At 45.1% G+C, this 24,640-nt stretch overlaps 1 protein-coding gene across 3 annotated transcripts in view; it reads right to left on the bottom strand.

The window, feature by feature from the left end:
* schip1 (schwannomin interacting protein 1) overlaps positions 1-24,640 on the bottom strand; it is a 1,017,794-nt gene that overhangs the window by 544,441 nt on the left and 448,713 nt on the right. The gene's annotated exons all lie outside the window — the stretch shown is intronic.

Here is a 24,640-nt window from a genome sequence, read left to right as displayed (position 1 = left end):
GAACTAATCTAGATGCACAAAAAGCTGAAGAAAAGACGAGTTATGACTCGAGGAAACGCAGGAACGAACGGCCACGTCTGCTTGTTGCTTTTGATGGTTGCACCACGTACATCATCGCATGCGTGTGGGGGGATGGGGAGAAGGACCATTTTCTCTAGACAGAAAGGGTACACCATGTTAAAGGAATAAAGGGCTAACAACTGCCTCTGCAGTGTGGTGAGCCTCCAAAAACTGATTTATCACCGCTGAAATTTTAAAATTACTATCTTATTTCCTTCTCTGGGGCAGCACGGTGGCCTAGTGGTTAGCACAACCGCCTCACGGAACTGAGGTCCCAGGTTCGATCCCAGCTCTGGGTCAATGTGCGTGTGGAGTTTGCACATTCTCCCCATGTCTGCGTTGGTTTCGCCCCCACAACCCAAAAAATGTGCAGAGTAGGTGGATTGGCCACGCTAAATTGCTCCTTAATTGAAAAAAATAATTGGGTAATCTAAATTTAAAAAAAAAAATGTTAAAAAAAAATTTTTCCTTCTCTGATTGGATGCCCCCATCCAATGGATGCCCGGGGCCAATGCACCGTCGGCCCCCCCCCTCTGCACGCCACTGCTTGAAAGACATTAAAAGCTGAGTCATCATGAATAGAACAGCAGCTCCAATGGATCTTCAATCAAAGGTTTACACTTTGTGGTATGCAAAATAAAATGATATTGTGATGCAAAGGTAAGTCTGGGCACTATACAATTTATAGCATGCCTTTCTCTCGTGTTTTGCTAGTCAAATTTCTCTGTCTGTCAACTTGTTGGAATGTGGATCTGTGGTCATCCTCCAGTATCTTTTTTACATGCCCATTACTCATGTAGGACTAGGACTCAGAAGCAGGTGTAGGCCATTCATCCCTACGATCCTGTTCCACCATTCAGTATCATAGAGTCATAGAATTTACAGTGCAGATGAGGCCATTCAGCCCATCATGTCTGCACCGGCCCTTGGAAAGAGCACCCCAACCAAGACCACACCATCACTCTATCATCGTAACCCAGTAACCCCACCCAACCTTTTTGGACACTAAGGGCAATTTAGCATGGCCAATCCACCTAACCTGCACATCTTTGGACTGTGGGAGGAAACTGGAGCACCCGGAGGAAACGCACGCAGATACAGGGAGAATGTGCAGACCCCGCACTGTCAGTGAGCCAAGCCAGGAATCGAACCTGGGACCCTGGAGCTGTGAAGCAACTGTGCCAACCACTATGCTACCATGTCAAGGTTGATCTGCTTCTGGTCTCAACTCCACTTTCCTGTCTCCCACAACCCCTCAATAACCTTCAATTTCCTTGTTTAAACCATAACATTTTCTGTTAACAGGTTATTCGACTAAAGTGATCATTTGTGCAAAGACTGATTGTCAAGTCTTTACTTAACATCCATTCACTAGACAGCAGTCATAAGATACATTCCAGATAATTTCCTCATTTCTAATTTAGATGCATTGAGGGTAAATGTGGCACTAACATTGATAATTCCTGGTCTTTTGGTTCAGTTGCTTGGACTTGATAAACCATTTGGGTAGCCGCATAGATCTGACTGTGGAGGAGTTTAACAGTGCAATAGAGAGGCAGTTTTTTCTCATTCTCACTTAAGCATTATGTCTGCATTCCACTGATATAAACCTTTACATGGAAAACAATCTATTCTGGGGCTGACATTATTGCACTGTTACAAACAATTTATGGCCATATTGTGCATCCCAGTGTCTCATAAACAATTTTGTGTGCTAACAAAGGTTAGTAACTACAAATAATGTCACATTTTGCTGTAACAGCATTGTTGCCAAAGGAATAAAAAAAACAAAGAAAATAACCCTATACTGCCACTGCTGTTAGCTCCATGTAGCCTTAGATTCAATGCTTCCTTGCTATGAACATTTGGCGTGAGGAAGTCGAGTGTTTTTATTAAGGTTAACATAGTTCATAATAGGGGCAGCATGGCGGCAAAGTGGTTAGCATTGCTGCCTCACGGCACCGAGGTCCCAGGTTCGATCCCGGCTCTGGGTCACTGACAATGTGGAGTTTGCACATTCTCCCCGTGTTTGCGTGGGTTTCGCCCCCACAACCCAAAGATGTGCAGGGTAGATGGATTGGCCATGATAAATTGCCACTTAATTGGAAAAAATGAATTGGGTACTCTAAATTTAAAAAAACATAGTTCATAACCAGGCAGTATTTAACATACTGAAACCGGTCAAGTGGTGGGGCATTTTTTATAGCTCTGGGACCTTCCGGGCAGGATTCTCCGTCGGCTGACGTCGGAGTTGGGAAAGGTGATTGGGCGGAGAATCGGTCGTGAGGCCAAAATGCTCTGCCTCCATCGGGAGGAATTACTGAGTTTCAATTGTGTTCTTAAAAATTGGGAAACAGGTCAGAACTGCATATGGGGAAGAGGGCGGATGCCCTTGCCTTTGCTTCCCTAATCGCCCGCCAGAGTATCCTTTTCGGCTGGCGATCAGCAGTACCACCCACTGCTGCAGACTGGCTGGCCAGCCTATTGGAATTTCTCACCATCCGAGGGTCAGAGGATAACTTTCTCAAAGAATGGGGGCCATTCACCAATTTGTTCCAAGATCTGTTCTAAGCCAACAATTGATAGAGCGGCAGGAGGGCGGTGGGGAGCACAGGAGCCGCATGGACCACGGGCAGCAGACAGAAATGAAAGATGGGGAAACGGGGGTGGAGAGACCAGAGGAAACAACAAGGGGGAGGCCTGATAGCGACACAGGGGTCAGATGGCCCAACACAAAGCCAGACAAAAGAGAACCCTCAAAAGCAGGCTGACAACAGGATGGGAGGAGGAGAATAAGGAGGGAAGGGCGGCCAAGCGATAGGGAGGGAGCAGGGAGAAGGAGGGCACTGCCTACAGATAAATACTGAACAACCACCCAGGGTGAAGTATAGGGCCAAGGAACAGACTGAAAGAGCGAAAGGTGTGTGTGTGTGAGCGAAAGGGGGGTGAGTGCTGCGATACCGAGAAAGAACTTGTAAATTGTAACTGCCTTGTTTATCTTCAATGAATGTAGAATGTAAAAATGTAAAACTTTCATAAAATTTGGGAAACAGGCGCAGTGTTTGTTGAGGGAGAGAGAGGAGGTAAGACATGCAGAGGCATGATCGGGGGTTGCCTGGGCTGGCTGTGGGAGAGGGGAGGCGTCTTCCAGGTCTGGGGGGAGCAGCGGGGGGGGGGGGGGGTTGACACGGCTGACCAGTGTGTTGTGTTATGCTTCTTCGGATAACACAGGCTGCTACTTGATGCAGTCTTAACTAAAGGATGCTCCATAAACCAGGGGCTGGTTTAGCTCACTGAGCTAAATTGTTGGCTTTTAAAGCAGACCAAGCAGGCCAGCAGCACGGGTCAATTCCCGTACCAGCCTCCCCGGACAGGCGCCGGAATGTGGTAACTAGGGGCTTTTCACAGCAACTTCATTGAAGCCTACTCGTGACAATAGGCGATTTTCATTTCATTTCATTTCCAGACTCTGAAGTGAGTTCAACATGTTCATTGAACTATAGTTTGGCTTTCTGCTAATCTAACTGTAGTAACTCAGTCTGACTGTATCAGCTTGCTCTAAGCCATGTGCTGGGGTGTGAGGCTGCTGATCAGGGCTGGCTCAAGGTACCGGCAACTCGGGCAGTCGTCCGGGGCGCCATGTGCTAGGGGGCGCCATGAAGGAGTGCGTGACTGGCGTCAAGAGACCCGGCGCCGCGTAAAAGACTCGGGTCCCGCGCATGCGCAGTTGGGCCGGTGCCAACCAGCGCATGCGCGGTGGCCGCCCTCCCTCAGGCCGCCCCGCACAAACATGCCGGATGGATCCAGGCTCGCCGGTGGTCACTCCGGCTCCCCCCCCTCTCCCCCCCCCGGCACCCCCCTCCCCGGCCCCGCCCCCCCCGGCCCGGCCCCCCCGAAGGGCGCCGAAGTTCAGCTTTCCTGGGGCGCCAGCAACCCTAGGGCCGGCGCTGCTGCTGATTAACCCTGTCTAACTCTCTAGATGTCTGTCTGTGGAAAGAAGCAGAGCCTGTGTGCCCTGTCCTTTTCTATGGGTCGTGTAGTGCCCCCTTGTGGTAATGCCACTTCTGGGTGTCCTGATTACCCATTGGTTGTGTCCTGTTCTAATGACCCATTGGTTGTGTGTCTGCATGTCATCACATCTCTGGTGTTCCCTGTAGTGGTTACTTAGTTGTAGTGTATTTACATTAACCCCTTGTGTATATACAGTGATGTGTATGGTGGGGGGTGGGGGGCCTGGACATGCGCAGGCAGTGTCTGCAGTACACACCGGGGAGACTTTGTAGCCCAATGGACCTTGTTGGGAATTGGGGTACGCTCCATGCCACTATGTCTGCCTTTCACCCCCTGCAGACAATGCCTATCGGAATCCAACCAGGAATGGCGGCATTCATCCTGGCCGCCATAGCCCTGGGGGATGCCCTGAGGCTGTACAGGCTGGATCTGCGCAAGGAAGGCCCTGCGGAGGCGGAGCTCCCCCTAGACGAACAGGATACAGCCAGTGAGGGTGACGAGCGGGCCGCCCAAAAGGCCAAGGAGGAGGTGGGAAGAAGGCACCGCCTCATGTGTACTGGCAGCGCCTGTCATTTGAAGATGTGCAAGACCGGGCATGCCGTCAAAGATTCCGGCTGAGCAGGGGGACCGTGCGACACATCTGCAGGATCATGGCGTAGCTGGCAACGCGGGGGTATTGGGTAGGACACCCGCTCCCAGTGGCCGTCAAGACGACAGTTGCCCTGAACTTTTACGCCACAGAGCCCTTCCAGGCACCAAGTGGGGACCTTGATGGGACCTCACAGACATCGATGCACAGGTGCATCCTTTACGCCTCAGAGGCCCTGTATGCCCGGTCAGCATAATATATCACATTCACTGTGGGCCGAGGCCACCAGAAAGCCCAGGCAGCGGGGTTGTCTGCCATCGCTGAGAAGCCCCAGGTCCTGGGAGTGATCAACCGGATGCATATTGCTCTACAAGCAAAGCCCCATGACAGACCGGTCTTCACAAACTAAATGGGATTCCAGTCGATGAACATGAAGCTGATGTGTGACCATGAGATGCACATCACGCACGTCTGGGCCCGATACGTGGGCAGTGTGCATGGTGCCTTCATCCTGGCACACTCAACAGTTCCTGACATTTTTGAGCGCCAAATTAACTGGTGTCTATCTTTCTGGCCTTACGGGTTCTAATCCTACGTCGAGGTGGATCACTAGGCTATATATCAGGAGTGGAGGCGGACTGTTGCAGCTCCCGCCCTGTGACCTGAGTCCCCTTTGGCAGCTGTCTTCTGGGGCGACCGGATCTGGATGGGCCCGGCTGCTGCTCAGGTGGCCCAGGTGACGCGGTACCGCTTTGTTCTTCCTGCTGCCCATCAGATGGCCAGGTAGAGGAGTGGGTGTGGGGGGGGGGGGGGGGGGGGGGGGGGAAAGAGTCCAAAGCGCTGTTGTTCTGGCACCACTCCTGCGGAAGTCACTGGCACGGTCCCCATCATCTCCTCGCTTGGGATGCCCGACAGTCCCTAGGCTACTCCTTGGGACTGGGGTGCGAGCAGAGCTAACCCTTCAGGCTCCCACGCCACCAGTGCTACCAGTCATGGAGGCCTGCTCGCGACTCTACCAGAGTGTCAATGCTCACAGCCATGGAGCACAGCGAGAGTGGACCACCTTCCATAGGCACTGTGCCACATGAACCAGTCACTGTGCCACTTCCCTCTGTGCCTAGCTCAGGTCAGCCAGCGCCCAGGCAATGCTGCCAACAGTCTCAGCCATGACCCTCTGTGACTGGGTCGAGCTCTGAAGCACCGCTGCAATATCCAGGTAGCCCTGGTTCTTGGCTGCCTGTGACAGGACGGCAAGCAGCCCTGGGTCCAGGCCGCACTCCACCCAGCCGCTCCCTTGGAGGTTCCTACCTTCATCTGATGTACCGAGCATGTATGTGGTGCGCACCAGATAGTGCCCTCTTCACTATGTCATGTGAGAGTACCTTTAAGAAATGGGTGTTTAAGAGATGTACCTTTAAGAAATAGGTGTTTATCAGTGATGTCAGAGAGTGGGGGGAGCTGGGCTGTCTGTCAGCTTTTAACTTTTGTTTTAGGCTGTTCGCTGCAGAGTGTGTTTTACATTCGTTTTCAGAGCTGGATAGCTGTACTCACAGCCAGAAGGGGTATTAGTCTCTCTCTCTCTACTCTAAAGAATGTAAATCGATTCTTTGGTGATTTAAAACTAATAACTGCTCTCAGTAATGACTTTAACCTGATGTGCTTCTGTTTAAAGGTTTTTTTCAGTCTTCTGATGCTAAAAGGACAGCTTAAGGATTACTTAGTGTTGTATTCTTTGGGGGTTGTATTTGAATTAATGGTTGCTAAGATGTTCATTGTATGTTTTAAAAAGGTTAACTTGAGTTCATAGAATAAACATTGTTTTGCTTTAAAAAATACTTTTCCATTTCTGCTGTACCACACCTGGAGAGTGGGCCGTGTGTTCTCCATACCACAATCTATTAAAAGTTGTGAGTCAGGTGAACTCCATGATACACTTTGGGGTTCCCTAAACCCTGGTCCACAACAACTAACATGTCCAACTGAGGCGATTGTCACCTGGATGGTGGAGGGTGTTCGAGACAGCTGTGTCGGGAAGTCAGTGTCATCTCCAGGCTGGTGCTCTGGGGTGTCTCGCGCTGCGGTTCGAGGGCTATCGTCACTGTCTGAGTCCTCTTCCTCACTGCTGTCCGCTTGCGTCTGAGGTCGTGAGCGGGGACACCAGAAGGGCTGCCAGGTCGCCAGGTGATCCTGCAATACACAAGGCATGATGCATGATGGGGTGGTGTGAGGTGGTTGTGGAGGGAGTTGTGGGTGGAGGGCGGGCATGGTGGTGGGGAGTATGACACATCTGCCATGGGGAACCGCAACTCAGCGGGGATTCACTTGCTTGCCCGATGCCGACCTCCGCCTCGCTGACTGCCCTCTCTCCAGGCCTACCAACGAGGTCCAGTGCCGACTGCTCCATTACAGTGAGGGGCCGCAGGTTCGGCGGGCTTCCTCCAGTCTTTTTTCTCTCTCCGGGGGTTTTGGGCGGAATGGGACAGGAAGCGGACAGTGTTAGGCAGTCAGATGCATGCAGCATAGATGTGGGTAGCTGATGGCCTTTGTGGCGAGGTCACCTGACCATGGCAGCCAATATGAGTGCTGTCATGTAGCGCAGAGTGGGGTGAGTGCACATTGCTGGTGGGTGGGGTCTGGTTACTCTCCAGGTGTGGGGGTTGAGGCTTACGGATGTGTGGGACGGGAGTGCTGCCTACTCACCCTGGCCGCCATGAGGAAGTCTTGCAGCTTCTTCCGGCACTGCTTGGCAATCCTGCTGGTGGGGCCCAAGGCGCTCATGATCTCTGCCACCTGCGCCCAGGCCTGTTGCACAATGGCGGGTGGCAGCATCCTTCCCACCCTGGGGTACAGGGTGACCTATCTCTTTTCCACGACGTCCAGTAAGGTCTCCAAATCCACGTCTTCAAACTGAAGTGTCACTCTCCATGGTGTCATCTCGTTTGCTGGGTGAGTATGTATGGCGGGCGGAGTGCTGATAAGTGGCTGCAGCTTGTCAGCCTCTCAAGTGTCAATCGCAACTCAGGTGAATCCGACACCATTTGTCATTGGCATCACTCGTGTTTCACAAGGTGCAGATGCTCGCCCATTAACGGGTGTTGAATTACTCTACGACCGGTGCCAATTTTGTTCTTGTAGAAGGAATTGGCACACAGTTGTTTTTGGTGGACAGGATGTGATACGTTGAAGAGAAAGTTGGACAACACCAATCTTACGTAAAAAACATCTCAAGTCGTTTTTCCTTTGGAAGATGCAATGCAAATACAAATTGCTTATTGTCACGAGTAGGCTTCAATGAAGTTACTGTGAAAAGCCCCTAGTCGCCACATTCCGGCGCCTGTCCGGGGAGGCTGGTACGGGAATCGAACCGTGCTGCTGGCCTGCTTTAAAAGTCAGCGATTTAGCTCAGTGAGCTAAACCAGCCCCTCTGGAGAGCTATACTTTGGAAAGAAGACCAGAGACAGTGATACATTCAGATTCTGTTTCTGAGGACTTTTCAATGCCTATAGTGACAGATACTGAAATAACTGATCAAGAAATTCCATCTGCAGGAAGGAATGAGGAAACTACTGAGGACACAAGTAGCCGAGTTCAAGAATGCCAAATTCTACCAAAAAGGAATAAATGTCTGCCATAGAGACTGTCTCATTGAATTGTATATATGTACAGAAATAAATTAATAGGCGATCTGTGGATAAATGTTAATTGTTGTTGTTGCATTAATGAAGTAAATTAATGTATCTGGGAATATATTCTTGTGATGTGTAGTTACATCAGCAGAGTGTTTGCTTGGGCTTTGAGCAGATCACTATCTTGATACTACGCCTCAGGGATTGCAGCGGTTTAGGAAGGCAGCTCACATCCACCTTCTGAAGGGCAATTAGGGATGGGCAGTAAATGCTGCAGAAATACCCTCAGGCTGCAAAAGGAATTTTTAAAAAATGGAACAGGCAGCTGAACAGATGCTCTCAATCTTGGTAATAACGGTCATGAGCTTCTTGGAATTATTTTATAGGTGAGGGACATCGGGGAGCAAAGGTTTAAAGAGATGGTTAATTATGGAGAATAGAAGCCTGCGGTTATGTTTTCCTGAAGGCACTAATGGAGTGAGTAGTTTTTGGAAATGGGAGCAATGTCTTACATAGTATTTGATATGCTCCAGCTAGATTAAGTGATGGAAAACTAAAATAGAATGTGGTGAGATATTTTGGGTGCGTCAGATTGCTCAAGTCTGCACATATTAGATTTCAAGGAGCAATGGTAGGGCCGCATTGGTGGTATGATCCAGATAGTACAAGTTGGAGATCAGGGAAGTGGGTGAGAAAATTGAAAGCCAATTTAGTATTGTGGTGAATCTAAAATCCAAGAGGCTTGGCAGTTGGGAATTTGAAAGAACAGTTCTAAGAGTTTTTTCCAGGGAGGCCACAGAACAAAGTGAGATCAGAAAGGGGCTGGGAGGTGTGGGTAGTTAGGAACAGAAAGTGATTTGAAATGGCTTGTCATTGTGGAGACCCTGAGAGTAGAGTGAAAAATAAATTGAAAATACTAAAATGGTGGCTATTAACATGGGTAAGAGAGTTTACATGGAGGGAGTGGCCATGAGACCTGTACAATGCATAAGTGAATTTATTTAGTGGCTTGTCGAGGTACAAATATCAGGAAGGTGTTTGATTCAATACCTTCTCAAAGTTAAGTTAGCTCAGCTCAGCTGAGGTAGCAATAGTGTGGTACATCGATTGGACTCTTGTTTAAGAAGCAATGACCATTATCCTGCCTCTGATCATTATCCAATTGCTGGCTATGGTCATCAGCTGGGAAAACATAAACTCGCTGGAAGTGACTTAGACTGCCTGCTAGAGATACTGTAATTCTGTGGAAAGTGTGATGTGCATCAAGTATAAAAGAGGAATGTTACTCTCTGCATAAGTTGCCTGCAAAAATACTAGTTCATTGTACTTTTAGTCATCTGGTACAATATAAATCTAAAACTGTGAAATCTTGTTGTGTCATCCAATTCAGCTATTAACTGGGAGTTCAAATGTCTTTTTCAATGTTCTTCGTTTCTGGAATGACTGTAACACTGGCTACACCAAGAGTAAAGTTCACTCTTAACGCCAATTCCCCAATGAGGAAATTAGAGGCATCATTCATCCTGCTCCAAGATCATTTTTTTCCCCCTGCTGGGAGTAACAACAGATGTTGAAGCTGTCTGCTCTAATATTCAGGAACACGTTAACCAGTATATGTATCTGAAACATTTAAGGCTTTAATTTATTTTCGATTCAGACACTTGACTCTTCTTCCTTTTCTTGCAAAATTCAGTAAGCTGTAATCACAATGCTTTCCATTGTCTTTCCATCATTTAGTGTCACTCAAAGGATACATTATCTGCTGTGTAATTCCGTGCTTACAGAACAGCGTCATTGATGATACTGAAACCCTATTTGACATATGCTTCATTTAAGTTCACTTTCTGGTTTTTCACACAGGAATTTTGAACATGCTGCTCTTGCTTCCATGCCATCCAACATTTGGACAGGTTACATTTTACAGGTCATCTGCAGGGGGGGAGGGGGGGGGGGCAGATAGGTGGAGTCAAAAATTGGGGCACTGTACCATCAGCAGTCTGACTGCCACCAGCCAACCCTCCTACTACGATTTCGCAGGCGGCTGGGGGAGCTTGTGGCTGGGCTATCTGCCCATGGCCCAATTGAAACCCTTCAGTGGGCGATTAATTCCCTCATTCGCTTCATCAAAGCATGCAAGGAAAGGTGAAAGTAATTGGAATTAATACGGTGTGATCTGCAGAAAAAACAGTCATCTAGCTTTGCAACATATTCCACAATAACTTGCCGTTCTGGTGAAATCCTTATACTGCTTTTAGAAGGCTCAGTATGTTGGGGAGAAAATCCATTTTTTTCACAGTCATATCTCACTGAAATATTCTTCACTTGCTTTGCAAGTTGCAACATGGAAATCTGAACTCATTGACTGAAATTATTTTCAGGTAAGTTGATTTTGAAGCACTTTAAGTAATGAATCTAACAGAAAGTAGTGTTAGAACATAGGCTGCACTGTCCAGATAAGTTATTTTCATGGAACTAAAATCCTTTCTTATACTGTGGTGCATCCTAGCAGGTATTGAAGATTTAATCTGAAAGCAATCACTTTCATTTTCCCACGTCCATCAGGAACCATACAAAACAACATCCTCTTAAGAGCTGCACACCACTTCATGCATTAAAGACAGGAAGCTGAGATCAACCAATTAACAAAGGCTCTTTCAATCCTTGCCATAACAGCAATTGTGCTTCTGAATGTTTTTTCTGATGTCATTAACCATTACAGCACTTTTATCTTTTATTTGGCAGCACGGTAGCATGGTGGTTAGCATAAATGCTTCACAGCTCCAGGGTCCCAGGTTCCATTCCCGGCTGGGTCACTGTCTGTGCGGAGTCTGCACGTCCTCCCCGTGTGTGCGTGGGTTTCCTCCGGGTGCTCCGGTTTCCTCCCACAGTCCAAAGATGTGCGGGTTAGGTGGATTGGCCACGCTAAATTGCCCGTAGTGTCCTAAAAAGTAAGGTTAAGGGGGGGGTTGTTGGGTTACGGGTATAGGGTGGATACGTGGGTTTGAGTAGGGTGATCATGGCTCGGTACAACATTGAGGGCCGAAGGGCCTGTTCTGTGCTGTACTGTTCTAAGATCTGAAAAGGAAGAATGTACAGAGGAAAATGGGGATCAGTGGCACGAGATGAAATGCTCTTGCAGAGGCTAGCACAGACAGGGTGAATGGCCTCATTCTGTGCTGTAACTATTCTATAATGCATGACACTCAATCAATCCCTATTTACACAACATGTTCTGAACGTGCTGAATTTATATAAAATCTGCGCTGGGAAGTATTATTGTGAGGTTACACGAAAAGTTGTACCAATGTGACATTCCTACGGCCTCCGTGACAGCCCCTAAATATTCTCTCTGTTTCCAAAAACATTAACATATCCAGCCTTCCCATTAAACAAACACAGTGACAAATCCTGAGGCTTTCAGGCAAGGCCTGAGCGCTGCCAGAACAAATATTTCTCACTATGCTAATCACTTTTGTGTTAGTCTTAAGTGGAAGCACTCAGAGTCAGAGGATCATGGGATCAAGACCAAGTTCAGAGATTTGAATGCATAATCCAGGCTGGTACTTCAGTGCAGTGCTGAAGGGTCCTGCACTGCCAACTGATTTGTATCAGATGCTAAACCGAAGCTCTGTCTGCCTTCTCAGGTATAACATTAAAGCGATCATTCAAAAATACATGATTTACTGTGAAGGGGCTGGGATGTCTTAATGCCACAAAATTGAGACACAAATTTAAGTTGGTTCACTGATACATCCCATTTCTGTGCAAAATAATAGTTTTAAAGCCAAATGTGCGATAAAAAGAATTTTAAGTTTATGCTTGGCAAAATCACTGGCCCAATACTTTGCAAAATGGATTGGTAAAGGAGACTGCATGATTTATCAGTCAGATAAAGCTTTATGACAAGCTTTGAAGAACCAAGGGGCATTGCAAATCACAATGCAACGTCCATGATAGCTTAGTGACTTCAAATAGTATTACAGTTCATATGCAACCTGAAGGGTAAACATTATCAAATCATACAAACTTATAAAGCATAGTTATAGCCATTAGTTTGACACTGGGGCAAATAACCAGGATTGCCACAGGAAATAAGCACAATCCTTTAAAATATATCACATTTATCAGCCAATGAACAAGTTGCTTTATGAACACAATTAGGTTCACGTTTACGATTCAAAAGATTGCATTTAGACTGTGATTCATCACAATATAACATTATAATTGAAGCCTCATTGAATGTGTATTCAAACAACTCACTCAGTGCTTTGCTGCAGCCAGCTGTCTGCAGCACATGCAGAAGCATATGAATCTCCTGTAATTACCATATTGCTGGGAATTGCAGTTTAAAATTGAAATGTGAGCAACTGTCTTCGGTAAAGGGCTGCGACAATTCCACATTGAATAAGTCATGCAGAATCACCTTTGCATTTTGGTAGTTTAAGTTGAACAGCTGCATGTAACTCCGGGATTACTACCTGGGTGTCTGAACCGCAGCAAAATGTTCCATATTTAACAGCAAGCACACGAAAGAAACACCAACGCAGATCAAATACCTTTGCATAGTGATCACGTTTCAAGGGCATAACTGAATACAAATGGCATTAACTTACAGAACCTCAATAGAAATTTGTACAAAATTACAGACATGTGACTGGAACAAAGCAAAAGGCAGCTTCATATGCACAATGGAATTTTCCCAGTGTTGGCAAAGAAAGTCAAAGTATACTTAACATGACTGAACATCTTACTGACAAGAGTTTGAAAATGTTCTCTGAATAACAATAAATTTCAGGCGGGGAAACCCCATGTGAGGCTAGAACACAAAAATAATTGAATCAGTTACCAGCCCAGGATCTGAGTTTCTCCAGACAAACTGAAGTCCTCAAGAAGTTACCAATGACAGTGCCAATTATTTTGGCGGAACTTTTACCTCGGCCAGACCTATATTGAACTGTCACCACTGAAATTATACAAAACAGGTGAGGTGAATAGACAGTGAGAGTGGGAGTTAAGAAGGCACTGAAAGTGATAACCACCCTGTTAGACTTACACTGAGTAAACAACACAGCTATCAAAAGCTCCATATATGGCATGGAAGGAAAGCCAGAAAATACTGGAGATCCACTGCAGTTAGTATTGAAAATAACAAAGAGCAATAGTTAACAGAGGAAGTCATAGACTTAGCATGATCACGTGAAGAATAAAGAGGGCGGAGCAATAGAAGAACTGTTTTTGCACAGAGTATTATTAGAACATGGAATATTTTGTCACATGTGACTTTTCAGGCATTCTCAATCAAAGCCAACAGAATGATTCAAGTAGAAAGTTAAAAATTGTCACAATGACGCAAACAAGAAACCTCGTGTAGCATTGGAACTGAAGCACATTACTGGGTGCTTGATGTGATACAGGATGGCTGAAATGGAAACTGCTCCATTCCCCAACACAAATATTGTTCAATGAGCACAAACTTGACACAATAAACAACTAATGTTGAGGAGAAACTATCCATTAAATCAAAGAATTTGCTCGAGGACCTTGCAAATTGTTCTTCTTTCATGTTAATAGTTTAAAAGATTGTTGAATTAAAGGGTGAAAAGCATCTAAGAGTGAAAAGTCATAATACTAATAGGGAGCAAATGAAAGTCCGACCCCCAATGGACTCTCCTCCACAGTGCTGGCAGGAAAGCACACCGGAGCAAAATAAGTCTGGAACAATGTGATAGAAGTTGGGGCTCACCTGAACAATTCCTGGGGCTTCCTCCAAAGTTCAGGATGGAGGCTGTGGCAACCCCTTCCCTAGAACACACAGCAGTGGGAGTGGGAGCATCTATGGGTGGATCTTCCAGATTCGGTGTCTTGAGAAGATCCATCTTCCAGTTCCAGAATGTTTCTGAGATCCACCTGCTTTCTCAGAAGGTTCATCTTCATTTGCAGAAGGCTCATCTTCATTTTCTGGATCTCCATCTTCTTTCCTCAATATGGGCCAGTGAATTTGGACACATTTTCAATATAGTGCTCGGATACGATGGCGGACTACTTGCCATCAGGTCTGCCCCACCACAGAATACAGTGCAAAACCCCTGGTTGCATAATTAATTAGGGTGGGGCTGGAGGATTTGCTCTCCCACTGGTCTCCGCAGTGGGAAGCGTTCCAGGTTCCTGCCCTGCCACGGAACTTAGTCCCAGGATCGGAGAAATCAGCCCTCTGCTCTGCAAGACACTCCCTTTGTTTCCTGGCAACTGAACTGAAGATACCTGGTTGAGAATTGATCCACTTATTTTGCAAACACATGATACAGGATCAGATATTTAATGTGGGAATCTATTCCACATATTCACATTGTGGTTTGGAAAAGGTCTTCCAATTTCAAGTTTTCCTGGAGCCATTTTAATTTTATTATCATTTCCTTCACCTTTATATTCACTATCCAAGTTAAATAGCTTGCTTGCATCTCCATTATCCTGTAAAAATAATTAAAACCTGGATTGTGTCTTCTCTCAATATTTTTTTCTCTAATGAAAACAAGTGAGGCAGTAGCCTGGGATGAATTTCCCTCCAATACGTCCTTCCCTGTGGGGAAGCATCTGTCATCCATTTTATACTCTTCCTATGGCATAGGCTGATTGAAAACTCCGTGCTTTCAGAATTACAACCACAAACTACTTCACATTAAAGTAGTTAACTGTAGAAATGCAGATACCAATCACTGAGGCCATAAAGCTCAATCATTTTACAAAAACTGGTGAAAAATGTACTTAGATCAGCCAAGTTCTCACACGGTTTTCACAATCTTAGTAGTGCCATCAATACAAAGCTGAATGTAAACCTGCAATACTATACCAGAAGAGATGGTTCTAATATAGAACAGCAAGTTAACTTGGGCTGCAAAAATCCAGTTTATGTATTTATATGTTAGAGACTGCGCAATAATAGTTAAGTCTGGCGCAGGGTCCCTGCTGTGTAAAAGAAACAGCTGTTTGAACTCAGATAATATGGTATTTCTATTCACACAGGCATGAGTGATGAGCACTGCAGGACCACAACTGATAAAGATGCATATCCTCACCAGTGAATTCCATAGATCCTGATCAGTGGAAAATAGAAGTATTTACTGAGTACATATACAAGTTTTGCAGAGCTAGGATTGACTTGACAAATTCAACAGCCTCTCCACTGTTCCTCACACAGTAATCATTATGCAATCACAAAGACTTTAGAAATATTTGCATCACATATGGTATATACACATGTTGAGATGGATGGCAAAGGACTAAATTAACATATAAAATGCATTAAATAGAAAAGCTACTTCAGAGGAAAATAATGTTGTGCTAATCCATTAGACTAACACTGAACGTAAGTGTAACTCTAATCTTGTTATAGAATTGAGTCAAATTGAAAATGTGTGGGATCGCTTGCAACATTATTTGAGCTGTCAGTAAAATTGCTGCTGCTGTTGTTCCCAATGAGCCCACAGAGAATGTTTCTCAAAGGACTTGACCTTACTTAATAAGATGCTATCCTGGTTCCCATTTCTTACATTTCATATTTATGAAAGCAAATTTTCACAAACAAAAATGATTTTGGCAGGTCCTGCATTGTTTAAGAGTATGTAAAAGAGCACGGGAGGGGGTGGGGGGGGGGGGGGGGGGGGTGATCTGTAACAAAATACTGTGAAATGAATACTGAAATTAGATCTTTAGAAGTATAAATCTGTTTTTTTTTTATATAAATTCAGGGTACCCAATTATTATTTTTTCAATTAAGGGGCAATTTAGCATGACCAATCCACCTAACCTGCACATCTTTGGGTTGTGGGGGTGAAACCCACGCAGATATGGGGAGAATGTGCAAACTCCGCATGGACAGTGACCCAGAGCCGGGATTCAAACTCGGGTCCTCAGTGCCGCAGTCCCAGTGGTATTCACTGCGCCACATGCCGCCCTGATAAATCTGTTTTATTGCTGCAATTAAAAGGTGCACAGGCTGAAATTTAAAATCAGCCTTGTTCGTAATTCGACAAATTTGACATTAGTCAAAATGAAATGACAATGTTAAATTTTATTCATTTATTTAGGAAACGTGGGAATTTCGAACTTGGGAGTGAGACTGGTCTTCCAGTGAAAATGAAAGAATGTTTTTGGTTCACCATGATTAAGGATCGTTAATGAAATCATAATCTTGAAAACTACTGCTTCCAAGGTAACATGATGCTGCAATTTAAATTGTAGTTGTTAATGAGGACAATAGACATGCTCCAAATGTTTGTTAAAGGAGGAATTTTGGACCCCTATTGTTCAAAAGCTGGAGTAGCCACTGAAACAAACTCTTGTGACAAGTTTCCTTTTCATCTGTCCATTCTAATTGAGTAGAACATTAAGGATTTGGGTTGAGGCAGCCATGTTATCAATCACTGATGGCAACAAGACATTCAGCAGCCAATCAGATGATACCATCTGCGATACTTGGGGCCAAACCCTTTCTAGATAAATCAAAGGCTGGCAGGAGGATCATAGTGATACCTTGGTTGTCAGTTGATCAATAATAATAAGCTTATGAAATTCTCTGAACTTTCAATGAATTTACTTATTGATAATTCAATCATTGTAACAATTCATTCTTTCCTCAGCTGGAGTCAATGACTTCCTGTCGCTGTATAACTTGGCAGCAGTGTTTCAGTTTTTACTAAATGATCATTCACCTCATGTAAATCATTCAGTGAGTGTTAATAGCCGATTTGAGCATGGGGATATCACTGCAAGCTTAACAATGTCAACTACACATGCAAATTGCAGCAGAAGCCATGAGGTGGAGTTCAAAAGTGGAAATATGGGAAGATTTGACCCTTTTCCGAGCCAGCCTGGAGCAAACAGATCAATTGCAGTAACTGGCCACAATTTTCCAACTCAGTAATGAGTAGGAATTGAACCTGGTACCGTGAAATCTATTTGGCTCGTTGCTTGCGACACTGAGAATCCATTAAGGCCAGAATTTGATCATGCTCACATAGGCGTGCATCCCAACATCGTCGCGCACTCGTGCAATACTTTTGTTGGTGGGCTGGCGCTGTCAGAAGCACATCTGCCGACAATCAAGCAGGTGGTTTTGTCCATTAAGGGGCCATTTGAATGCAATTTAACATTTTCTGTTTGCTTTTGCCATTTGGCCAGTCAGCCTTTACCTTTCAACTGCAACCTCGATCGAGGAGGAATGAACTGTCGGGGCTGAAATAAAATTAACAAGTGTGTCTGGGGAATGGAGATCTGTAATGATCGTACAATCCAGACACTCATGGTATAGTTTTAACACCAATATCTATATTTCAAGGGTCAGCAGCACCCTGAAACAGCTCTGCAGTGGCTGTCCCCTGAGGGAGCACATTAGAAGCGCAGCCCCCAAACTCCCTTTTCTTGGCGCCTGCATTCTTCCCAACCCTCCCCTGCAGCACTCAGCCTTTCAGAGAGTGTGTTTCATGCTGATGGCCTTAATTGGTGCTGGGAACGTGTTTCGCGTCTACTTCTGAGCCTGCCTAGTGCACACCACCAACGGACAAAAAATTTGATGCAAGTGTTTTTTACATATGTACAGGGTATAGGCTACCTCCATGCTGGCTTCTACACAGGTCCCTGTCCTTTCCCATACCCTTTAGTCTCAGATCATGTGTCTCTTTACATCACACTTTTGAGAGGTATGGTTTCCCAGTTCCACAGCAACCCTTGCTATACCAGATACCTTTATACTGACATCTCCCTGCAAGTTTTTACCCAACGTATTTCCATTAAAATCATGCTACCCCATCTCCCCCCTCAATTCTCTGACTACATAAAGTCATGATGTGGAGATGCCGGCGTTGGACTGGGGTGAGCACAGTAATAAGTCTTACAACACCAGGTTAAAGGCCAACAGGTTTGTTTCAAATCACTAGCTTTCGGAGCACTGCTCCTTCCTCAGGTGAATGAAGAGGTAGGTTCCAGAAACATATATATATATAGACAAAGTCAAAGATGCAAGGTGATGCTTTGAATGCGAGAATTTGCTCGCATTCAAAGTATCGTCTGCATCTTGACTTTGTCTATATATATGTTTCTGGAACCTACCATTCACCTGAGGAAGGAACAGTGCTCCGAAAGCTAGTGATTTGAAACAAACTTGTTGAACTTTAACCGGGTGTTGTAAGACTTCTTACTATATAAAGTCAGACAGTCTGGAGGCTTGACAATTCGTCCAGATCTCATTCTGGTCACATTTGGAGGAGTAGTAGCCTCAGTTGATTTGGGCAACCTTTGCTGCTTAGGAGTTTGAGTTGTAGTCTGTGTTTCTGGCACTTGGTTCTTCTTCTGAAATGCTTTTTCCGCTCCTTGGAGTTGAACATCTCATTTTTCAACTGCCCATTTACGATGCTCAGGGACCACAAGCTTATCATATTCTTTCCAGAGAGAGTGTTTCTCTTTTTCTGTGTGGTCTACGTTGATCTGTATGGGAGTTGTATGTGTCTCTCCCTGTCACTTGGGTGTCTGAGTAGCTTCTGCCACCAGCAAAGAAATTGGAGAAACCGACTCTACAAAGACCAAATTCAGAGCTGATGACAGATAGTCTTGATGTCTTCTGCCGCTTTATAAAACTTAAACGCAATACAGGCACCTCCGCTCAAGAGAAAAAAGATCAACTTAAAATATAGGCTTGTCGCTAGGATCATGCATATGACTGGAATTATGATTTCTCCAGGTCTGTGGAGAGGTGTGTCTGTCATTTGTAGCCAGAGGTCACCCAGACACAGTTCCTTATCCAAGACAACTGTAACACTGGTTCCCGTGTCCAATTTGGGATGTCCACAAATGAAAATGAGCTTGATCTTTAACTTCACCCAAGCAGCAGGATTGGGTCTCTTCCTGGTGTGATACCTCAACCTCATGGATTGTTTTAGGGTCCATGTCCATTGGATGCCTTTGCTTTGCATGGTTTTCCGAAGTGTCCGAGGTGGTTGCAGTTGAAACACTGCGCTGAGATTATTGAACATTGCTCCTTCCTGGTGCTTCTTTAATTTTCCAGCTTTTGAATTTCTGCTCTAGCTTCTCTGAGATTCTGAGTTTTTCCATTCGCTGCCACCATGTTGCACGTTGTACGTTTGTTCAGTAGGTCTTACAAAGAGTTTCTGAGTTTTGTGTGGTTGAACATTATGACTGAGATTTCTGACCCCGCCCACTGTCGGGATAATTTGGTTCTGCCGAAAGTCAAAGGGCCATTGGCTGGGCTGCTGAATCTCCCATAAATCTCCATGATGGGGCCAGAAAATACCAGCCTACAGGGGCTTCTAAATATGTCTCTCTGTGTGCAGCCCACAACTCCTCTAATCTCAGGATATGTGTCTCTTTACTTTACACTGTGGGCGTTGTTTCCCATTAACTCTTCCTGTGCCAGATAGCCTTATACTACAACTAAAATGCACAATTTGACAATATTTCAATTTACTTTAACAATGACAGCAGATGGCATCAAATAGTAGTATTGACATGGAAACAATTTTAGCATATATTTATGTTTAAAATTATTAGCTTATTATGCTTCAATCAGGAAATCTGATCTAAAAGGGCACGCACAGGAACATAATAGATAGTCAATAGAAAGACAATTCGGGAAAGATGTAAAGCCATCTGCCGACTTGCTATCATCCATTTGACATGATTGCATTTCAAGATCTACTCGTAGAAACAAAAATTCCTCACATCTTCAGAACAGGAAATCTAAACAGATCACAGCGGCTCTGCTGACTGACAAGGTCATTTTCACGGAAAAAACAGGTAATTCTTTTTGACCTGAGATAAAACAAATGACAAGGAATTGCCATAGAAACACTGCAGTGATTTCCTTTCATCAAATGGAGTACTTGCTTTAAACTTGCAATGACCTTTGTTGCTCCTGTCAATAACCAGAGGAAAATGTACACCAAACGTTAAAGAAGGTAAATCAGCAAAGCTTTTAAGTATTTGCTCCTCTCAAGTCTTAAAGTTTGCTTTTAGGATATATTAATTTCTATCTTGCACATAGACTTGTAGTTAAGATTGATAAATTGAGCTGAGTTGCACACAAGGTATGTAGGTTCAGAGTGAAAACAAATATCGACTAAATGAAGCAGAAGAGTTGCAATGTCAAAAATACAATTGGTATACATGTTACGCTTTTGGCCACATTTTATAGTTATTTAATAACGGTGAGTGACCGAGACACAGATACAGTTTACCATCCAAAATGCAAGATCATTGGCATATTCATTGTAGTGTTGGCTATATTTACATGGTTGACCATCCAACCCGGGCAGCACGGTAGCATGGTGGTTAGCATAAATGCTTCACAGCTCCAGGGTCCCAGGTTCCATTCCCGGCTGGGTCACTGTCTGTGCGGAGTCTGCACGTCCTCCCCGTGTGTGCGTGGGTTTCCTCCGGGTGCTCCGGTTTCCTCCCACAGTCCAAAGATGTGCGGGTTAGGTGGATTGGCCATGCTAAAAGTGTCCTAAAAAGTAAAGTTAAGGGGGGGTTGTTGGGTTGCGGGTAAAGGGTGGATGCGTGGGTTTGAGTAGGGTGGTCATTGCTCGGCACAACATCGAGGGCCGAAGGGCCTGTTCTGTGCTGTACTGTTCTAAAAAAAAACCCTGACAGTGTTGGTGAATCATGTGAGGCAATTTTCAGCCCACGTTTGCCGTCGGTGAGAACGATGACATGGACTAAAAACGCACGTGAATTGGAAAACGGGATTTTTGCTGGCGAGATCACATTTTTACAATTTTCCATGCCCCACGCAGGGAGGTTCACCCCCAGAAAGGGTGGGGACCTCATTTAAATATATTTAATATGTATACTAAGCCCCCTCCCCCACATGATCCCCCTTCACTGAACATTCATACCTGGCCGACCTGACGTCACACTGGCGAGGTTTCAAACAGGTTCTGAAAATCAGGAATCAGTCGAGGGGATCGTCCCGGGGAGAGACAGACAAGACCAGAGTGCCAACCTGTGCCAAAGAGCAATGCCAGGGGTAGGCCCTCTGGGGAACCCCATTGGGGGAGGGGTTTGTTTTATGTTTGTTGGGGGGAGCGGAGCTCGCGATGCTGATGGTGGCCGGGGAGGGGGCAGGGGGATGGGGAGGCCCTGATGCTTGTGGGGTAGGGGCTTGCCTGTGTCTGTGGGTGGTGGCCGGAGGGGGATTCCTTAAATGTAATTTTGAGATCGGGCTGCCCTTTAAAAATCATGCCATGATCTCAGGTTCCCAGGTTTGCTGGCATGTTTTGGCCCCGCCCCTCCAGCTGACTGTGAGATTCTCATCAGCACTTGAGAATAGCACAAGCTGCTGTTAAATCAGGTGGGAAAAGGCATATTAAGAGCTTTTCTCACCTCATCTGTGCAATTTTGGAAAAGTTTTGCCGTTTGGGTGCAATTGAACCATTTGTCAATGCCAGGCTGGCACCAGGTGGCATTGTAACGGTACCACCCAGCCCAGAGGACATGCATCCGAGGACCTCCAATGCCCCGGGAGACCCCTACAAGTGCCATTCCGTCTGGTTCCTGTTTGTGGAGACCAGTGCTGAACGTCGCTCTAGGGACTAGCTGTCTCACTCTAATATGCAGATTTGCCAGAAAGTGATCCCACCCATTGTGGACGGGATTCACATTGTGACGTCTCAGGAGACTTCATTTGATCTCGTGAGGCGTGGCAAACCGGGTAGATCCCAGAAGTGGGATCTCCCCACATCTACCAGCTGCGTTGCCCCCCATTGCTTTTCGGGAGCAACACGACTGGTAGATCCCGCACAATATTTCCATTTACATGTAGAAATGCATCTCATTGTTTAAAAAGACAAACTGGAAGAAATTAGAAAGGTAAGACCCTATAACAGGATAAACACCTGGGCAAAATAATGTGGCAGCCGTGGTTGATTCTCCTCTGCGTCAGACAGCCATAGGTTCAAGTGCCACTCCAGAGGCTGGAGCACAGAAATCTACTGTGGAAGTGCTGCACTGTCAGAGGTGCTTCTTTCTCATGAGATGTCAAATAAAGGTCTTGTCTGTCTTCTCTGTGGATGTAAAAATTTGCTTGATACTATTTCAAAGAAGAGTCTTGCTGTTGTGGCCAATATTTACCCATACTCAACATCAATAATGTAAGTTATCCGGTCACTATCATGCTGCTGTTTGTGAGAATATGTTGTATGCAAATTGGCTGCTGCCCATTATACATTATGACAATGATTACACTTGAAAAGTACTAGAATAGAACAGAATCATAGAATCACTAATCACTACAGTGCAGAATGAGGCCATTCAGCCCATCGAGTCTACACCGACACTCTGAAAGCACGCCCTACTCTATTCCCACAATCTCATCCAACCTTTTTGACACTAAGGGCAATTTAGCATGGCCAATCCATCTAACTTGCACCTATTTGGACTGCGGGAGGAAACCGGAGCACCTGGAGGGAACCCACGCAGACACAGGGAGAACGTGCAAACTACAGTCACCCAAGGCTGGTATTGAACCCGGGTCCCTCAACCTAGGGTTGGAAACGATGCTTTATAAATGCATGACTTTCTTTGGCTTTCGGAGCAAAATTGGATTTTCTGCTTAGCGTACAATCCACAAGGGCAATATTAAAGTAAAATCCTTTAGTTGTAAATAAAGGGTTAATTAATCTCTCCAGTATTACTACGATGATCTTTGTAATCAGCTCAGTGAGGAACCTAACTGTAGCACTGACATTCAAGTGAAACTTTCATCTTCAATATATTACCAGAAGGTCAAAGAAACAAAACTCATTCACAGATCATTGGGCTTTGTGGGAGGAAATGTGTTGATTTAATTTTATTATGTTAATTTGAAACGGATTTGAAAACTCAATTTTGTTAATGATAAAAGATTGATATAATTGACCACACTTTTCTGGCTGTCCTATCTAATCAGTTTAAGCCATCATAATCAACTGGATGTCCTTGGCTGATCTTCACTGAGGCTTAGTCACATTCTGAATAGACTGCACGTGAAAAATAGAGCTTATTGCATTGTTGTGAAACTGTTGTTAATTTCTCCCATTGGCAAAATGAAGGAAAACTTACAACAGAAACGGACTGGAACCATAATTCATCAGAACAGTTAGGTGTGGGGGCGACGTAAATTGTCCAATTTGCATTAGGAGCTCAAAGGGGCTTTGTCATTTTGGTACATTGGACTTGTGAATGTACATTTCCAATGAAGCGCTTTTGTAAATCAACATAAACAAAATGGTGCATGTTTTTTCCACTTGAAAGTGAAACAGATTTAACCTGCTTTAAAGTGGATAACCTCCTGTCAATGATTGGAATGGGTACAGATTGACAGAAATCTGAGCCAGTCTGAGCTCCGTTGACTTGATTGTAACAGATTCAAAATTCTGCAGGGTTAACTTGAAGCTGGCTTTTCAAAAATCTCTTAAATGGAGCCAAAATCAACCTGCAAGGCCTAGATAGTAACTAGTAAGTAAAGTCGCCATAGACCCAGATCACCATAGGCTGCTGTCCAATGTTGTGGAGAAAGCAGCATGCCACCCTTTGAGGGGGGAGAGCTGACTGGTGGTGATTTAACCTGAGGTTCACCACACCTCAGACGAAGGGCAAGGTTGGGAAGGCAGGGCCTTCATGAATAACCTCAGCTGGTACGGGAATTGAACGCACCCTGCTGGTCTCATGAACCAGCTGTGCAGCCAACTGAGCTATAGTAACAATAATTGTTCAGCTAAATTTAATACATTCAATTCTGGGTGTTTGGCATTGAATATCCAAACTGGAAGTGTTCACTCATTTTGCGTTGGATTGTCCTGGGTTTCAATTCCTTTCAAAACATAACCATTGATTAGAGGAGCTTACCCAACATGTAACAATAATAAGACAAACATTGTGTTATTGCTCGGGGTATTATCGGTTCCTGGGCTAGTGGGAGAGAAAATATTTACAATTTCATGAGGAGGATTAGCTTCTTGACACAGCTGGTGAAATAAATCCCGGCACTGCAGATGGTGAAATTTGAATTCAATAAAAATCTGTCATCAAAAGTCAAATGGTGACCAAGAAACCATTGTCGATTGTCATAAATATCCATTTGGTTCACTAATGTTCTGTAGGGAAGGAAATTTATTGTCCTTACCTGGTCTGGCCTACATGTGACTCCAGACCCACAGCAACGTGGTTGACTCTTAACTGCTCCCTCACGGACAATTAGAGATGGGCAATAATTGCAGGCACAGCCAGTGACCCAACATCCCATGATGAATTAAAATTGCTCAGTCAATCCTAGCCAGCTCCCAACAATGGTGCACAGGAGACCAGC

This window comes from Scyliorhinus canicula, chromosome 13 (genome assembly GCF_902713615.1).
Source record: "Scyliorhinus canicula chromosome 13, sScyCan1.1, whole genome shotgun sequence".
In the NCBI taxonomy this organism is placed as follows: domain Eukaryota; kingdom Metazoa; phylum Chordata; class Chondrichthyes; order Carcharhiniformes; family Scyliorhinidae; genus Scyliorhinus; species Scyliorhinus canicula.
The sequence above is the reverse complement of the archived record's forward strand: the minus strand, read 5'-3'. Positions and strand labels throughout refer to the sequence as shown.